Source organism: Prionailurus viverrinus, chromosome B1 (assembly GCF_022837055.1).
Source record: "Prionailurus viverrinus isolate Anna chromosome B1, UM_Priviv_1.0, whole genome shotgun sequence".
Lineage (NCBI taxonomy): Eukaryota > Metazoa > Chordata > Mammalia > Carnivora > Felidae > Prionailurus > Prionailurus viverrinus.
In genome coordinates, this window is record NC_062564.1 from 87,925,923 (window position 1) to 87,943,700 (window position 17,778).

General features: G+C 39.7%; 1 pseudogene; it reads right to left on the reverse strand.

Moving 5' to 3' along the window:
• Positions 1 to 1,673: 1,673 nt before the first annotated feature.
• On the reverse strand, positions 1,674 to 16,274 carry LOC125164805 (intersectin-1-like; annotated as a pseudogene).
• Between the last annotated feature and the right edge of the window lie 1,504 nt (positions 16,275 to 17,778).

Below are 17,778 nucleotides of genomic sequence, written 5' to 3' on the forward strand. Positions count from 1 at the left end.
ATATTCATTTTTAAAGTCTCTTTTGCTTATCTGCTTATCTCTGAAGATCTGTTTCTACTGTTTATTGTTTGTTTTTCATCAAGTTAATCCATCTCTTCATGTGCTTATTTGTGATTGAGAATTGGATATTGGTGTGAAAATTTGTAAAAATAATTTGATGCTTAAGGCACAATTATCTTTACTCAGAGATGATTTGCCTTGACTTCTGTCAGGTGGATAAGAATCCTGTTGATACTAGATTATTTAAACATGCTTATTTCATTTGAAGGTAGCTGCAGCCCTTATGAGGGCTGGCACGTTTCCTATTTACTCTTTTAAACCATAGCTTGTAGGTTCCTAATCTAGAGCTTGAGAGATTTTACTGGGACCTTTTGTTTTAAAATCTTTTCTTTTTACTTCCTGTCTTTTTTTTTTCCCTCCACGTACAAGGCAGGTTTTTGCATTTCTCAAAGTTGTGTGCAAGGACGGAGGTGGCCGGAATGTGACCCCCCTGGAGTCCTGCCTTAGTCCCTCCCTGCCCCATCCTCAGTGCCTCTGCATCTGTGCATGGATGGAGCCCTGGATCCTGAACTCCTGAGTCCCCTGCTTCATCTGTACCTCCAGCAGCTGGAGCTTCTACTTCTCGGTCTTCAGCTCCTCCCAGATGTCGGCCAGCTTCCTCTCTAGCTGCACTCCCTGTCTGCTCCCACACTTCCTTAAAGACTGCATCTCATCCTGTAGCCTCATTATATCACCTATCATGTTCGCTGTCCCTGAGATTTTGCGGGACCAAGGAAAGTAGGGTGGGAGTGTCTTCGAGGTCTGGAGTTGACTTGATGGGATGAGGAGTCTTTCGAGTAGGATACCTGCTCTCTCTGGGGCACTTCCTCTTTGGGGAGTACAGCCTCTTTCGAGGTAGCCTCATGCTCCCAGGTGCCTTGGAGAGGAGGGTTGTAGCCTTCTCAAGGGCAGGCATGGACCCTGGATTGGATTTAGACTGGAAGGGGGGGCTGTCCCTCTGTTGGAGATGGTGCATCATCATGCAGAGGTGGGGCTCCTCTGGCATGTGGACTTCTTGGGATTGAGTCTTATTGGCTACAAGAGACTTGAACTTTGGCAGGGCTTGCTCCAGAAAGAAGTGATGGAACTGAGTGTTGTCTCTGGTGAAGGTCTCTTCAGAGAGCACCTGCTCAGGGGTCGAGACCTTTTCTAGGGTAGAGATCTTGTCACCAAGAAGGGCCATCTTTAGGCTAGGGGCTTCATCCTCAGGTGGGACTTCTGGGACAGGGGCCTCATCCCCAGAAATGACACTGTCTGAGCTGGGGGCACTTGTCCAGTCAGGCTCTCCTCCAGGGTGGGGTTGTTTGGGGCTAGAACCTTGAACTCCAGAGTTAGGGCCTCCTCTGAGATGGGGACCTTATCTGCAGTCAGGGTTTCCTCTGGGGTGGGGCCCTTATCTGGAGACAGAGTCTTCTCTGGGGTGGGGGTTTTATTCACAGGAGGGGCCTTTGCTAGCCTGCTCTGCCCTTTCTCGTGATTGGTTGCAGAGCACTGCCAGGAAGCCTGGGTTTTCAATCCCTTTCTGCCAGGGTGGCCTGGACCCCCCTGAGGAAGCTGCCACTGGAGCCTGAATCTGGGATGGGCACTCCTAACTGGCTCCACCGGGTGTCTCAGATGGTTTGGCTGTGCTGTGCTCAGTGGGGGGCTGTCACCAGCTTCCTGACTGTAGGGAGGGCTGTTCTGAGTAGCATCTTCTTTGATTCCTTAGTAGGAGCTGATTCCTGAGATACCATTTTCCTTAACCTCCATGGTCTTCCTCAGTACTTTTACCTCATCCTTCTTCCACAGCACCAACTCCTCCGGGGCCTCAGGCTGGTAGTTAGACAGGACCCTGTAGGTCTCAGTGCGGAAGACTGTCTGCAGGTAGTCTAGAGGGCTGTCATAGGTCAGGCTGCTCAGCTTGGGAGGCCTACTGGAGACCAGGGCTGACTGAAGGCATGTCTGGGTTCCTGAGGCTTAGGAGCCCACTGTCCAGCAACTCCACAAAGTTGGATGGGAAGGCTGCCAGCTGCTTGTTCTTATTTCCCAGCCACCAGTCACCCCCATTCCCCTTTATCACTTCCACCATCTCCTCAATTTGCAGCTTTAGCTCATCTGCCTGCTCCAGGTTGTAGTTGAAGTTCACTTTGCAGCATCATTGGGGACCTCGAGATTCGGCCGGGCAACCTCAGCTGTATGCAGAGTGAGGGTACCTCCCTGGTGCTGGGCTGAGTCTCTGGGATCTCCTGCCCAAGCGCTCAGGGGAAGAGGCCACAAGATCCTTCTGCTCTCCGGGCAGCCAGCCCGGAGCGGGCCCTTTGCACACCTGCCAGTCCAGGTCCCCGGGGGTGCCAGACTCAGCTTGTTCTCCTTCTGCACGTGGTATCCAGCCAGGACCAGCACCTCCGTGGCTTCCAGGTCACACCCCAGGGCAGACTAGGAGAATGGTGCTGTCCTTCAGGTAGCCGCGTACTCCCAGGACCTTTAAGTCCAAGACTTATCCCCTTTTGTTTCACAAAGATGTCAAAAGCTCTGCTCAGCTCCTAGAGCTGATTGACGAGAATTCTGAAATCAGTGGATTTTCCTTGGAGAAAAGAGAATGTGAATGCCAGGCCGACCTTTTGCATTCTATTCAACTGAATGAGATACAGCGGTGTAATGGGTTTTCAGAATGATGCCAATTCCTAATCTCTCATGTAATGGTGTTCAGACCTTCATACTACCATAAAGGAGATAGATAGATTTAGGAAGATTCAGGTAACAGAATATGGCAAAATTTTACACTAAACTGAATTTTTCTCACATATTATCCCTACCATCCCTGCTAATTTACCTGGCTCCAAGCTATTCATCCATCTCTACATTTATTCATTTGTTTACAGACAAACACATGGATACATGTGTTTATTGTGTCTTATTTTAAAGGTGCAACATTTCATATTGATAATGACAGAATATTCTGAATGTTCTAGGGAGCAATTTAGCCAGTGACACTGCTACTAACTCAGCAAATATCAATTATCAACAATCAAGATGATAATCTTTAAATTCAAATTCTATAGATGTATGTCATTTAAAAAATTATTAGGAGGGGCGCCTGGGTGGCGCAGTCGGTTGAGCGTCCGACTTCAGCCAGGTCACGATCTCGCGGTCCGGGAGTTCGAGCCCCGCGTCAGGCTCTGGGCTGATGGCTCGGAGCCTGGAGCCTGTTTCCGATTCTGTGTCTCCCTCTCTCTCTGCCCCTCCCCCGTTCATGCTCTGTCTCTCTTTGTCCCAAAAATAAATAAAAAACGTTGGAAAAAAATAAAAAAAAAAATAAAAAAATAAGAAATTATTAGGAATTTTTAAATTAGGAATTTTTAAATTTAGGAATTACTTTGTTTTGAAAATAATTTTTGGTAAACTATAATGTTAGAGAGTTTGGTACGTAAGCAAGTTTCAGGATATTTTTAATATTGAGTTTAGTGAATTAAGAAATGAATGGAAAACTAGTAGGACTAATGCAAAGTGCTTAATTACTACTTTCCTCTCAATAAAAAATTACAGTGGTGCCTCAGAAGTAAAAAAAAATGACAAATTTTTTATATAAAAATTAAAATTTTCTATGTGGAAAAAGACACAATAAAACATCAAAATATAAAAATTATTTGAGGGAAAATATTTATAAGACATATGGTAGAATAAGTACAAATATCTCTAAATATTAAAAGCTCCTACCAATTAAGAATGAAATGAAAGGGAAAGCTATTCAGTACAAAAACGGAACAAAAGACAAAATCAGGCCTCCACAGGAATAGAAATGCAAATGGAAAAGAAATATAGGAAGAGATGCTTAATTTGAGTGAAATTCAATTAAAAGATCAATGAGATTCCATTTTCAACCATAAGTTTGTTGATAATCAGAAGATTGAAACATCCAGTTATTTAGATAACTGATGCATATTTTCATGTACTGTCTGTGAGTCAAATTACCACAACTCTTGGAATGTAATCTGGCTCTTGAATTTAATCTATAATATCTATTAAAATTAAACATTTTTAATGCTTTTTATTTTGAGAGAGACAGAGAACGAGCAAGGGAGGGTCAGAGAGAGAGGGAGACACAGAATCTGAAGCAGGTTCCAGGCTCTCAGCTCTCAGCACAGAGCCTTATGCAGGGCTTGAACCCTCGAACCGTAAGATCATGACCTGAACCAAAGTCGTATGCCTAACTGACTGAGCCACCCAGGCGCCCCTATTAAAATTAAGAGTATACATGTAACACAGCAGTGTGTTTTGTAGAATCTATCTGAAAAACATAAGCCGTAAATATTTTGTGTATACAAAAAAGACATGTGAATCAACATTGTGTTCTGTGATAAAAATTGAAAACAATCTAAAATATTCCTCAATAGAGAAATGTTGAAGAAATTATGCTGTGCTACTGTCCAAACTATGGAATGTTATGCGGCTAGTGACAATACTGACATCCGTGAAACATTAGTAAAAGGAAAACAGACTCAAGAAAAGACTCATTTGTATAGTGAAAGTTCATACTTGTGTAAAAACAACAGTAACACCCTCTGATACTTAGGAACACACATTGATTAGTTTATGTTAACATACAAAAATGTTAATAAGAACATATGCCAAGCTATTAATATTGGTATCTTAATGGAGACAATGATTGGAGAAGACAAGATTTGTCATTTTTTTCTTTTACCATATTTATGTTATTCTCTATTTAAAATGAACATGTGCTGCTTTTGTAATTTGAAAATAAATTCTCATAAAGGATAGCGATAATAAACACAACATATGTGAAGGCAAAAATGTCCAAGTAATCAGAGATTTTGTAGTATGTGGTGAGTAATGCTAAGTTTTCTCTTTTAAGGATAAGACTATTCAAATAGAGTCATATGTGTTTATTAATAATGATTGATATTCATTATTTTATAATACAAATGTAAATCAAACTATTTTTCTAAAAATTAAGCACTGATATTTATATCACATGTTTAAAAGAGCTGTTGTTGTATTGCTGGTTTTTGAAAGTTTGCAGATCTATCTCAGACTAAGCTTTATACTACTCCTTAAAGTCTTGAATAAAAATACCTTTTTGTTAATAGCGCCATGAATATTTATTAGAATATTCTCAAATCATTCCATCTAATTCATTTGTAAAATTCCTACTTTTATTGTACCACTCTTTATGTTAAAAAATAAAAACTAATCTCTTAACATAAACAGTAAATTCTCTGAGAACAGCTGCGCAGAGAGAACTCAACAAATATTGAGTGATTGATTAGAATACTTAACTAAAATGGTACAGATTAGTTTTATTTTTAAATTTATAATAGTTCAGAAGTTTAAAAGGAATAATCATAATGAAGAATAGAGAATATAGTTAGGGTAAAATAACATTAAACAAGTTGTATATTCTGTGCAAACAACACCACTTTCATGTTCTTTTAGAAGCTGAATTTGTTAATTTCCTTTTGGAAAGTGTGGCATGAAATTGTGGAGAAGTTAATTTCCAAATTCAATTATTTTTCTTAACTCTAACTTATTTAATATTGTTTGCAAACCTGGGTGATTTTATATTCCCTTGTCATGTATATTAGTTTTCTGTGACTGTTGTAACAAATTACCGTACTTGGTAGCTTAAAACAATACAAGTTTATCATCTTAGTCTCATTGTTTGGACCTCTAGAGGTCAGAAGTCCAATGTAGGTCACACTGGGCTACAATCAAGATGAGGTCAGGGCCGAGTTCCTTTCTGGAGGCTCTTGGAGACCATGCCCGACATTGCTTGGCTCGGGCCCCTTCTGTCTTCAAAGCTGGCAATGGCTATGCAGGTCTTTTTCACATTGTGTAATTCTGACACTTGACTCTTCTGCTTCCCTCTTCCACGTTTAAGGACCCCTTGTGATTAATTGGGCCCTTCTGGATGATCCAGAATAACCCCCCCTATTTTATTTTTAAAAACTTTTTTAATGCTTATTTATTTTTGAGAGAGAGAGAGAGAGAGAGAGAGAGAGACAGAGCATGAGTGGGGGGAGGGGCAGAGAAAGAGGGAGATACAGAATCTGAAGCAGGCTCCAGGCTCTGAGCTGTCAGCACAGAGCCCGATTTACAGGGCTCAAACTCACAAGCTGTGAGATCATGACTGCCCCCTGCCGAAGTTGGATGCTCAACGGACTGAGCCACCCAGGTGCCTCAATCCCTCTATTTTTTTTTTTTCAGACATCTAATTAGTTTGTTTATTTATTTATTTATTTATTTATTTATTCATTCATTCATTCATTCATTCATTCATTCATTCAATATATGAAATTTATTGTCAAATTGGCTTCCATACAACACCCAGTGCTCATCCCAAAAGTCAGCTGATCAACAACCTTAATTCCATCTGCACAGGTAATTCCCCTTTGCCATGTAAAGTAACATAGTCACAAGTGCTGAGGATTAGGACCTAGAACTCTCTTGGGGGTCCATTATTCTGCCTACCACATCATTTTGTTGCTTACAGAACTATAGATTGAAATGGAATAGAGTGAGTCAGAGAGATGATAACATTTTTAAGAGATCGCACGATCTAAAACAGCAGTTCATATGTTATTATTATTATCATTATTTTTAATTGCACCTTCAAGGGAGAAAAGCATGTTCTTGATAGTGAAATACAAATAAAAACAAGAGCTGATTATTCGCAAAGGTATTAAATACGCTCTGAGATGCAGGAGTTCTAAAATTCACTTTGAAATTTTGACATCAGAAATATGCAGAGTCCCAAACTCTTAAAATTACTGATCCTGGTAATTATTTCTGAATTATTGCCCCTTTTTAAGCTCTTTATATTTTAAAATTTTCTTTTACTCTCTATACTTAAAAAACGGATGTATTTGCCCTTCAAATAAAAGGGTGATTTCATTAAAAATGAACAACTACTTTCTCTGAAGTACATTTTGTTGGCAAAGCATTGTTACAAACCTATGTCTCTGAGTCCAGAGTCTTACTCATTTTCTCCTCTGATCAATGCTCGCTTCTGCTCCAAGTACACTGAGCTAGCTATGGTAGACTTCCGTAGGCAACACGTACACATGGCTATGTACTCTCAAAGAAGGAGATGTTAAGCATACCCTTGCCCCAGGTTTTCTCTTGCAGGAAGTAAATAGATGAAAACTTCCACTGATTAAATTCACAAATAGGCATGCTGTGCTTGGACTCCCTTTACACTCTTCGGAGGTCTTAGGAGTCTCGTTTATACCGCCCTTGGGAGCAGTAAGAAGAATGAGGGGGAGAGCACATGAAACTCATAGACCTTGCACCTGTTATAGCGGTCTTTAAATCACCTGCTTTGTCTCTGTTTCATTTTCCTAATTTGAAAAATAGGGAGATTAATGACTTGTACTTCCAGTTATCTTCCAGTTCCAAAATTTCATGATTGAAAGATCTCTTTTTTGAAGACTAAATTCTACTTAGTCTAGAAATTGACAGTTATGGTCATAGTTATCTAAATAATTCTTCTCACTATGACTCTGTCATACTTACTTATTGTCAGTGGGAATGACTACTGTCTTCTCAAAAGCCAATTAAGGGGTGTTCTTTCCCTGGTAAGAAAATCCTAAGCACACAGGATATCCCTTAACATGTTTTGAGCCATGGTCTTCTTGAAGTTTTACGGACGCTAGTCTGTGCCCTCGATTCCCTTAGCTGGCCCTGTCTGTCTTGGCACTGGGGGCAACTATACCTACTACCACTCACTAGAAGGATCTCTGCCCTGCCGGTCTTTAAGGACAAAATCTGCTCTCTCAGTGAAGCTCACTGCCTGTTTGCTTTTCCAGAAAGGAAAACTGGTACATCCTGCCTTTAGGGCAATATGGGTCTCTGTGTGAGAAAATAAGTAAGGGAAAGTTTTCAGCTTCTTCCTCAGAATTCTTTGTATATGTTTTACTCAGTGTCAGTAAATAGCTTTTATCTCACTAAAATACACACACACACACACACACACACACACACACACACACACACAAAAGCAAAAACAAAGCAGAAACTTTCCACTGTCCATGGAAAGAAACAAGGGGGCTTTTCTTTGTACTGGTGCTTTCCCAGTGTGGGAACCTTGGAGGGAAATTTCTTCTTCATCAGCTTTCTTGAAAGGTGGGGAGAAGGGAATCTTCCTTACTGCGAAGCCCTGTATCTACTTCTCACGTTCGTGTTGGCTTTCTCCAAGACTTTAAATTCTTTTATTTCTGCAGGTTCTGAGGATTGATTTTTGCCTTCCTTTTCTGTATAAAACAGTCGCTACTCACTTTGTGCTTAGAGGATCCTTTCTTCCCGAATTTGACTGATAAGTGGAATGCAAATATGCTTTATAGTAATCGCACATTTATTTGCTCATTTATTCTTTTTTTTCTTGACTTTTAACTTACCTCCCTAACTCCTTTGAGCCATTTGCTCTCTCACCACGTTCCCACTCAATGGACTTCTATTCATACCTCAAATATGTCATGCTCCTTTTGACCTTGAATCCTACCTTGCACTGTTTCAACTGTCTGGGTTGCTCTTCCCGTTTGCTATTTGCAAGGCTGACTTCTTATCCTAAATGCTACCTTCTCAGAAAGGGCTTCTCTGACAAGCTTGTGGAAGACAATGTATCTCTATCCCTACGAGTTAGGCCTTCTGTATTATCTTTCACTTTCAGGTAGAATCCTATCAGTTCATAAGATCTACCAAGTTGGCCTCTGATACCTGAGCACTCACTCATAGAAGCAGGGTCTGCCTGTCTGATTTACTGAGTCTCAAGCCATGGAAATCATCACCAAATAGCCCTGCCACAGATCTTGGTGACTGTAAAATCTTTTTATCTCTTCCCTCTTTCCCTCTTCCCAAATAAGCTTCATTAACTTCAGGAGAAGAGTAGGCTCACATCTAAACAACCTATTCTAACTAGGGCTCCAAAGTGTCCTCCCCGTGGGACAAGTTCAGAATTACTTATATTTTTATGTCTTCCTGGTTACCACAAAAGACTGGACTGCACACTTTTCTGTCCCTTCTATGAAATGAGATTGTGTTTCTGGTGGTGTGCCCATTTTAGGGAGGGATGCCAGGTTGTGAGATGTAGGACATTCTTACAGAGATATTCTTTCTTTAGGAAGAGGTTCATTCAGTCTTTTTAAAAAATACTGAGCATCTGAGGTGGGATTTAAGGATCACTTTCTATACATCCTTCTTTATAAGAGTTCCTGGACACCGCAGAGGAATCAGCATGGCCAGCAAACTCTATCAAAGCTGCATTCATGTTATTCCACTTGAACCTCCAGCCAAGTACTTTAGGTCTGCACAGGGGCTTTTAAGAAGGGATTGGAAAGTCCCCATTTTCATCACCATCTCAGCTATCTGGTATTTTCCAAGCCTGCACTGATGTCTGAGAACCCACATAAAAACTCTTACATCTGTTTTCACAGCCAGCCATTATTTCAAAAACACATTGTATCTATTTCTAGGGATGATAGTCGTTAGTCTGTGTGTAGATAGACAGTCTTCACAGTAGAATTAATGACAACCCAAGGTTGTATTTGGACATTTTATCAAGCTCTTGAATTTAATTTTCTTGTTGGGCAAACCTGAAATTGGTGGGGTGGGGCCCAAAAACATGAATATGTGTTACTTTTCTCCTTGTCACCATTTAAAGAGATTTATGTAGACTCTAGAACTTTCTCCATTTGATAGAAAAAAAGGCTAGTATGGTCCAGAATAGTTTAGCATTTCAATCTCATTTCTGATCTAAAAGTCTCCTTTTGTCCTCCCCTTACTGATCAGCCTTAAAAAAATGATGTTTGGGGTAGGGGTGGGAAAGCTCTAATCCTGAGACCCTGTCTCCTCGTCTTAGATTGGGCTGTCAGATTTATCAAAAACAAAACTAGACACAAAAGAAAAATAGTTAGATTTGAGTTTTGGATAAACAAATTATTTTTATTATAAGTATAATCCAAGTATTTCATAGTACACAGTTATGCTCATTGTTGTTACTGTTTATCTGAAATTCAAATTGATCTGGGCATCATGTATTTTATCTGGTATCCCTACTCTTAATCACCTCTGGATCCTCCAGAGTGTTGGAGCTTGGAAAGGAGGAAAGGAAAGAGAAAAATATCTTTTGTGTAACTGAGCACATAATAAGCAATTTCTTCTTTTTTTTTAAAATTTTTTTTTTCAACGTTTATTTTTATTTTTGGGACAGAGAGAGACAGAGCATGAACGGGGGAGGGGCAGAGAGAGAGGGAGACACAGAATCGGAAACAGGCTCCAGGCTCTGAGCCATCAGCCCAGAGCCCGATGCGGGGCTCGAACTCCCGGACCGCGAGATCGTGACCTGGCTGAAGTCGGACGCTTAACCGACTGCGCCACCCAGGCGCCCCTAAGCAATTTCTTCTTGATTGATTCTCGGGGTTCTGCTTTGCTTCTGCGAGTGACAGAAGCTCAAATCGGGGTCCTCTCCTACGGCACATGCATCCTCTTAGGAAGCTCTGCTGGTGACCTCCCAGAGCTCAATTCCCTGCTGCAGGGAATGTGTTCCTGTGTGAGCTCTTCTGAGTCGTCTGAGGAACCCCTTCTGGCAGGAGACCCAGAAGCATAGAAGGAAGATCAGCAAGGCCACTGACAAACTGGAAATTCAAAGTTATTCAAAGATCCATTTCCCCTTTTTACTGATAACCACTCAAAGAGATTAGCTTTCTTGAAGACCCCCTCACGTGGTTTTGGTAGACATTAGTTTAAGTGACAGTAGGAAATAGATATCACGTTCAAAATGGTCAAATGAGAAGCAGTTTACAAAACTTGAAAAGAGACAAACTGTTTACTTTCTATTTAAGGTTGAATGATATTTCATTGTATGTATAGACTACATTTTGTTTATCCATTCATCTATCAATGGGCATGGATTGCTTCTATGTTTTAGCTGTCATAAACAACGTGTTAGGAATGTGGGCATACAGATGTCTCTTTGAGGCCTTGCTTTCCATTGTTTTGAGTATATACTTAGAAGTGGAATTGGTAGGTCATATGGTAATTGTATTTTTATTTTTATTTATGTATTTTTTTAAGTGTATTTATTTTGAGAAAGGGAGACAGAGAGAGCAGGGGAGGGCCGGAAGGAGAGAATCTCAAGCAGGCTCTGCACTGGCAGTGTGGAGCCCAACAATGGGCTCGAACCCATCGACCGTGAGATTATGACCTGAGTCAAAATCAAGAGTCAGACACCTAACTAACTGAACCACCCAGGTGCCCCTGTATTTTAACTTTTTTAAGAAACCACCATGGGGCGCCTGGGTGGCGCAGTCTGTTAAGCGTCCGACTTCAACCGGGTCACGATCTCGCGGTCCGTGAGTTCGAGCCCCGCGTCGGGCTCTGGGCTGATGGCTCAGAGCCTGGAGCCTGTTTCCGATTCTGTGTCTCCCTCTCTCTCTCTGCCCCTCCCCCGTTCATGCTCTGTCTCTCTCTGTCCCAAAAATAAATAAACGTTGAAAAAAAAATTAAAAAAAAAAAGAAACCGTCATACTGTTTTCCACAGTGGCTGCACCATTTTGCATTCGAACAACAGTGCACACATTCCAATTTCTCCACATCTCCACCTGTACCTTTTTTTTTTTCTTTGTCATAGCCACTTTAATGGGTTGTGAGGTAATAGCTCATTGTGGTTTTTGATTTGCATGATCTTACTGATTTCTGATGTTCAAGGGCTTTTCATGTGCTTGTTTGGTCATCTGCGTGTCTTCTTTGGAGAAATGTCTATTCAAAACAGCCTTTTGCTGTTTTATAAGTTGAAGTGTCTGTTTTTGTTGGTGAGTTTTTATAGTTTTCCATATATTCTGGATATTAATCCCTAATCAGATAAATGATTTATAAATATTTTACCCCATTCTATGAATTGTCTTTTTAGAGACAGAAAGTTAAATGATGGTTGCCAGGAGTCGGGGGGAAGGAAAATGGGGAGTTATTGTTTCATGGGTATTGGGTTTCAGTTTTTCCAGATGTGAAGTGTTTTAGAAATGGATGATGGCAATGGTTGTATAATGGATACAAATGAAACTGATACCACTGAAATGTGTACTTAAAAGTGGTTAAGGTAGTCAATGTTGTACATTTCACCACACACACACAAAATTAGAAAAAAGAACTCACCTGGGAAAGCCTAAGGATGAGAAAATAAAAGCTTGTTATAAAATGATCAAAGTAAAACAATAAATTTCACTCATTCATGAAAAAAATGAATGTTTAAAAAGATACAGGAAGGATATAAGAAAACCAAAAGGGAAAATTCAATACCCTTGAACTCTTACAGTCACTTTGATGAGGGAGCAAAAGGCAAGCTGTCACCCCTCAAACCCCCACCTTCCCCACCAAGTGGGTTAGGTGTGATATTTCTCAGGCACTCCTGGCTGCCCAAGAACAAAGGAAAGGGAAAAACAAATGGTTAACTGATAGAGACCAAAGTCATACAGGACATTAGTCTCCATCAGTTTGCAACTGTTTTAATGATTTACAAGAAAAAAGGCAATATCCAGAAACCTATAGACTCAGTTTCGTGGAGCCTTAACATCACCCTCCCCTCCATGGTGATGTGGGGAACAAAGGCAAGAAAAAAATATAGAGAAAACGAAATTTCTTTATAACCTTCTGCCATTGACAAGTACTTGAGGGAGGGGATTAGAACTTTTTTTCCAGAAACTCCCTACTGTTTTTAAAAGTTAATGCTTTGCTAGAGGGAAAAATATCTTAGCCTGACAATAGCTAGGCCTCTAGTATCTTAGGAGTCCTCTTTAGCATATGAAAGTCCTTTTGGAAACCTCCCTTTTGTCTTTACCGCCCCCTTCCCCAACCAACTCCCTGCCCCCTTCCCCAACCAACTCCATGGTATATAATCAGCCACTCCTCACAACCCCAGTGCAGCTCTTTCTGCCCATGGGGTCCTGTCCCCATGCTTTAATAAAGTAATCTTTTTGCACCAAAGACCTCTCAAGAATTCATTCTTGGCCAACGGCTTTGGACCCCACCACCACTCCCAAACTGCAACAACTATCCCTAAGACTGAAATACTAGGGAGAAAGTGGTTACTGAAGCTGGAGGCAGAGCTGTGTAGAGAAGGTAACCAACATGAGTTGTGTCCTTCACTGCTAGGAACAGCCAGCTTTTGGTAACACCATAACTCTCCTTCCTCTTTCCCATCTCCTGTTCATTCTCCATAAGAGTGGCATTCTCCATAAGAGGGCATGAGCACCCATTGATGCACCCATACTGGTCAGCCTGTCTGGGCGGGATTGTGGGTGCTGGGGGTGAGGTGGAGAAGGGTTGGAAGGTGGACCTGAAGTGGAGGAGAAAAGCACATTATATTCTCTCCTTAGATTAATGACTCTTGATTCTTGCTCATTCTCTTTGAACTTTTTAGTCTGATTTTACCTAAGCCTGGAAGGGTATATAATGTTTGCAGCAGCAGACAGAACCTTCAGTAGGCACATGGAGATGTGTATGAGGGCAGTCTCGACAATGTGTGCTATTTAGCACCAATAGTCCTCAGCTTTGGTGTTAGTAGAAATCTCAAACTATTGGAAGAGCCTTATTCAACAGCCTGATTCAGGTATAAATTAAATCAATATATTATTAATACACCACCTGGAGGAAGATAGAAGTTTTGTGGAGTCTGAAGTTTATTCAATTTTGTAGAAACTCTTTGAGAAAAGGATACAAAAGTATGAATGCAGATTTAGCTATGAAAGAAACTATTGATATAGAATTCAAAACCCACATCACATTTGAAAAAGTTGACTAATGATGAAGATATCACAAAATCTCCACACCTCTAAGATATTATTTTCTTCTCCTCTTGGGCTGATACTCTTTGAATACTTCTTTACATAAGAAATATAGTATTTTCGATACAGAAAGCTAATTCAGCCCTTCCTCTGAGATAGTTGATTAAAATTTGTGTTTAGAGATATTTTCACCACTTACAATTGCTACCACCATGCCAGGTTTTAGAATTTAAGAAAACCACCATAGTGCATTTATAATTGTATCCAGAAAGCATATTCTTGACACAAGTCAATTCTTTGACTAGATATCAATGTGAATCAAATTCTCTGTTTACAGTTCTAACTCATCTAACGATTAGGATATTTTCCACAGTCCACCTTCTGGCTGTGTACATTTCACATTGTCTTCTCTACCCATATGCTCTGGTTCCAGGTGCTATAGCGTTTGCTCACATTGTGACTTGACCTTTGGACTTGTATGCTTGTGTTATGAAACTGGGTGTGTCTACACAACAGTGTGTTCCTTAAAGCCTCTCCCAGCTGACAATAACCTAAGGCATACATGCCTGCGAACCAAAGAAATATATCTCATTAAACTTCATTAAGCTTGCTATAAATGTATTCCTGACTTAACTTCTACTTCACTATCTCAAACGTGCCTGTAATGACTCCAACTTCAGAGCAGGCTGAGATGGAAAGAAATGGTAGTCTTTAATGGTTAGGGTTAAATATCTTATTTTTGCTGAATTTCCAAAAATTCATGACCGTGTGAACACTTCTTTAGATGCTCTTAGCACGTTGAGGGCCCCCAAAGCTTAAACCTCATTTGCTTCATGCTAAACCCATCTGTTTCCCAACCCTTTCATCCTGGAGTGCTCAAAATACTTCCTGGGTGGTTGGATATGGTGAGTTCTCCTGTCATGCTCAGATCCTCTTATGAAATCCGGCATCTTGTGCTGTCTTCAGCCTTTCTAAGATAAGATCTCTCAGGGACTTAACATCTGTGAATGTTGGGCCCTTTTGCGCCCCCGTTCCTAGTCCCACAGGCTTTAGTAGGTATTTAGAAAGACAAAGTTGCAAGTTTCATTTTTACTCCGGCTCTCAGGTAAACCTTACAGGTATAACTTGATACCTAGGGATGATGTACCATATACTGCAAATATTTGAGTCCCAGGCTTCTATTAGCCAGACACATGATTAATACAGGAAACCTCAGGACGACTGGGACCAGAAAGCTTCAGACTGTCTCTCTGTTAACTTGAAAACCATCAGCGGTGCCCTGAGAATAGTATTGGCCAATATTGTTTATGTATTGCACATCTCGATATTAGTTTCATTTTTAGTTATCTAGATAAAGTCTACATCTAGATGAAGCCTGAGATCTTGAAATCATTTTTGGACTACTGGTAATTTTACTGTCAAGGCATTTGAACGAGCTGGTAACGCTTATAATTTTAAGCGAGGCCAGCATCTGAGGAAATTCAGATTGAAATTCTTGTTTCTTTATTCTGCCCAATTGTGGGTAGGATACCAAAGTCAAAAAGACATTTCTTTGATTCTGGGAATAATATGTTCCTCATCCTATTGAATTCTGCTGCTCATTTTGCACTTGTCAGTTTGTAGTTTATTTTTATTTATTTATTTAATTTTTATAAAACTTTTTTAATGTTTGTTTATTTTTGAGAGACAGAGACAGAGGACAAGCCAGGAAGGGGCAGAGAGAGGGGGAGGCACAGGCTCCAGGCTCTGAGCTGTCAGCACAGAGCCCGACATGGGGCTCAAACCCACAGAGCGTGAGATCATGACCTGAGCCGAAGTCAGACGCTTAACCCACTGAGCCACCCAGGCGCCTCTAAATTTATAAATAGTGATAGCATACATATATGCAGATGTGTGCTACATATATGATATGCATATAAAATATTTCTTTTTTTTTCCAGGCATGTAAACGAAACCAATATCATGTCCCTACTAGCGGTGAATGGTCTTCCCCTACAACTGGCCGTACTAGTGTTCAGATATTTAAAACAGAGATCAAGATGGGGTTGCTAAGACTTCAACTATAATTTGGGGCACATATACATATAAAATGAGTGTTTGATGACTTCCCGAGCAGGTTAAGTTCAGGCTTTTTTCTTTCATTGTCATGAGGAAAGAATAAATACAGTGCTAGATGAAAGCAGGGAGGGAAATTGCAATGCAGGAGATGCTTAAGGAGTACAATAATAACTCACTTACCTACAATATATGGTTGTTGTGACATCCCAATCAGGCGGAGTACATTAAAACATTTTGGAAAATGTAAAATGCTGTAGCCAAACATAATTATGTTTGTGTTTTACAATTATATTTCTCCCTATTTAAATATAAATATTGACCCAATAATCTGTGCATAGCAGGAGTTCTTATTTTAAAAACTCACAAAGGTTTAAATGGATTAAAACATTTCTTGGAGGCCTCCATGGTTCTAATTATTCCCATTAAGTTGAACGTAGTTTTCTAAAAATAGTTCACTTTAGAACCATGCAGATTTTAGCAAATAGTATGTTTGAAGACTGTTATTACTGGGGATAAAAATTAAGACCAATAAAGAATACTCATAAATAGGCTTGAATAAATCCAGTGGAATAAAATGCAAGATAAGATTTACTTCAATATAGTGTTACCTTAAGTTTCACCTCCCCTCCCACCCTTACCTGCCCGTTTGTTACGGTATTGACAGTGATATTTTCCTATAAATTTCCACTAAAACTTTTTTTCTCCACAATGGAGACATGGATCACAGATGTTGGTAGTTCCTGGTTACCTTTTCCTTCCAAACTTTACTTTGATATTCTGGATGAATTCCCCAGGACTAATATCAGGACAAAGAAGGAGACAAAACTCCATTTCTGATTATCATATATGCCTGTTTGTGGTTCGTAAATCTACAAATGATCAACCTTTGTGTTTAGCTTACAAGCTCTGACTAATACACACAATATGTTAATCTTTAGTTTGCCACATAATTAATACATATTGAAATGTGGATGGATAAATATAAACAATAAATATCTACATATATTTGTACATATAAATTTTTAAACATTGGACCATAAAAGACTAGACCTCTATTTTCCTATTTTATGAGGCTAGTCCAGTTGTAACAATAAGGTGCAGTTTATAAACAGCATTTTATTTATGAGATTATTTGAATTGTGAAGGAATAATCCCTTTGCTTAAAATTATTGAGGTCTAACACCTGTAAATACTTTTTAAACCATAAAAAAATATAACAAAGTTGCTCTCACAACTGAAGATCAAGGGCACATGTCAAACTAAAAAACAGATGTAACATCTGATTTTTAATTCTAGCAAGACACAGTCCATATTTCAGTTTATGTCTTTTCTGATTGATTCAGCAGGCCTGACACTGAACAGCATACAATGTCCCCAGCTTGATGAGGTGTGACCTGTCCTAAGGTCACTGAGTAGCTGTAAAAAAACTTGCACATGTGTTCCCAAGCATTGGGCTTCAAAAGTGGACAGTGTTACTTGGAAATATATTCAAAAATAATGTTTCCAATTGCTATGCACTTTTAAGGTTTACTTTGCTGAAAAGAATATTCTTTGGAATAAATAGCAATATTAGGGATAGAACCAAGAAACATTCATAATAGGAAATATTGAATTACTGTAGTGCAGCAATGATTTTTACATTTCATTAATGAAACAATAATTCCTTTGCTTTAAAATAGACAGTTGAATTAGATAATTGCGTCATTCTCTCTCTAGCTCTAAAAGTCTGTAAGTAAACAATAAAGATCAATACGGAAGAAAGAAAAGCAGTAAGCCAAATGGAGGCTTTCTTCTTATACTTTGTGACTTCGATCTTTGTTCTGGCTCTCCCTTTCAAATCATGTTTTCATTCAATATAATAAGTATCCTAAACGGGAATCATCAAGCTTAAACCAAGCAAAAATTTAGT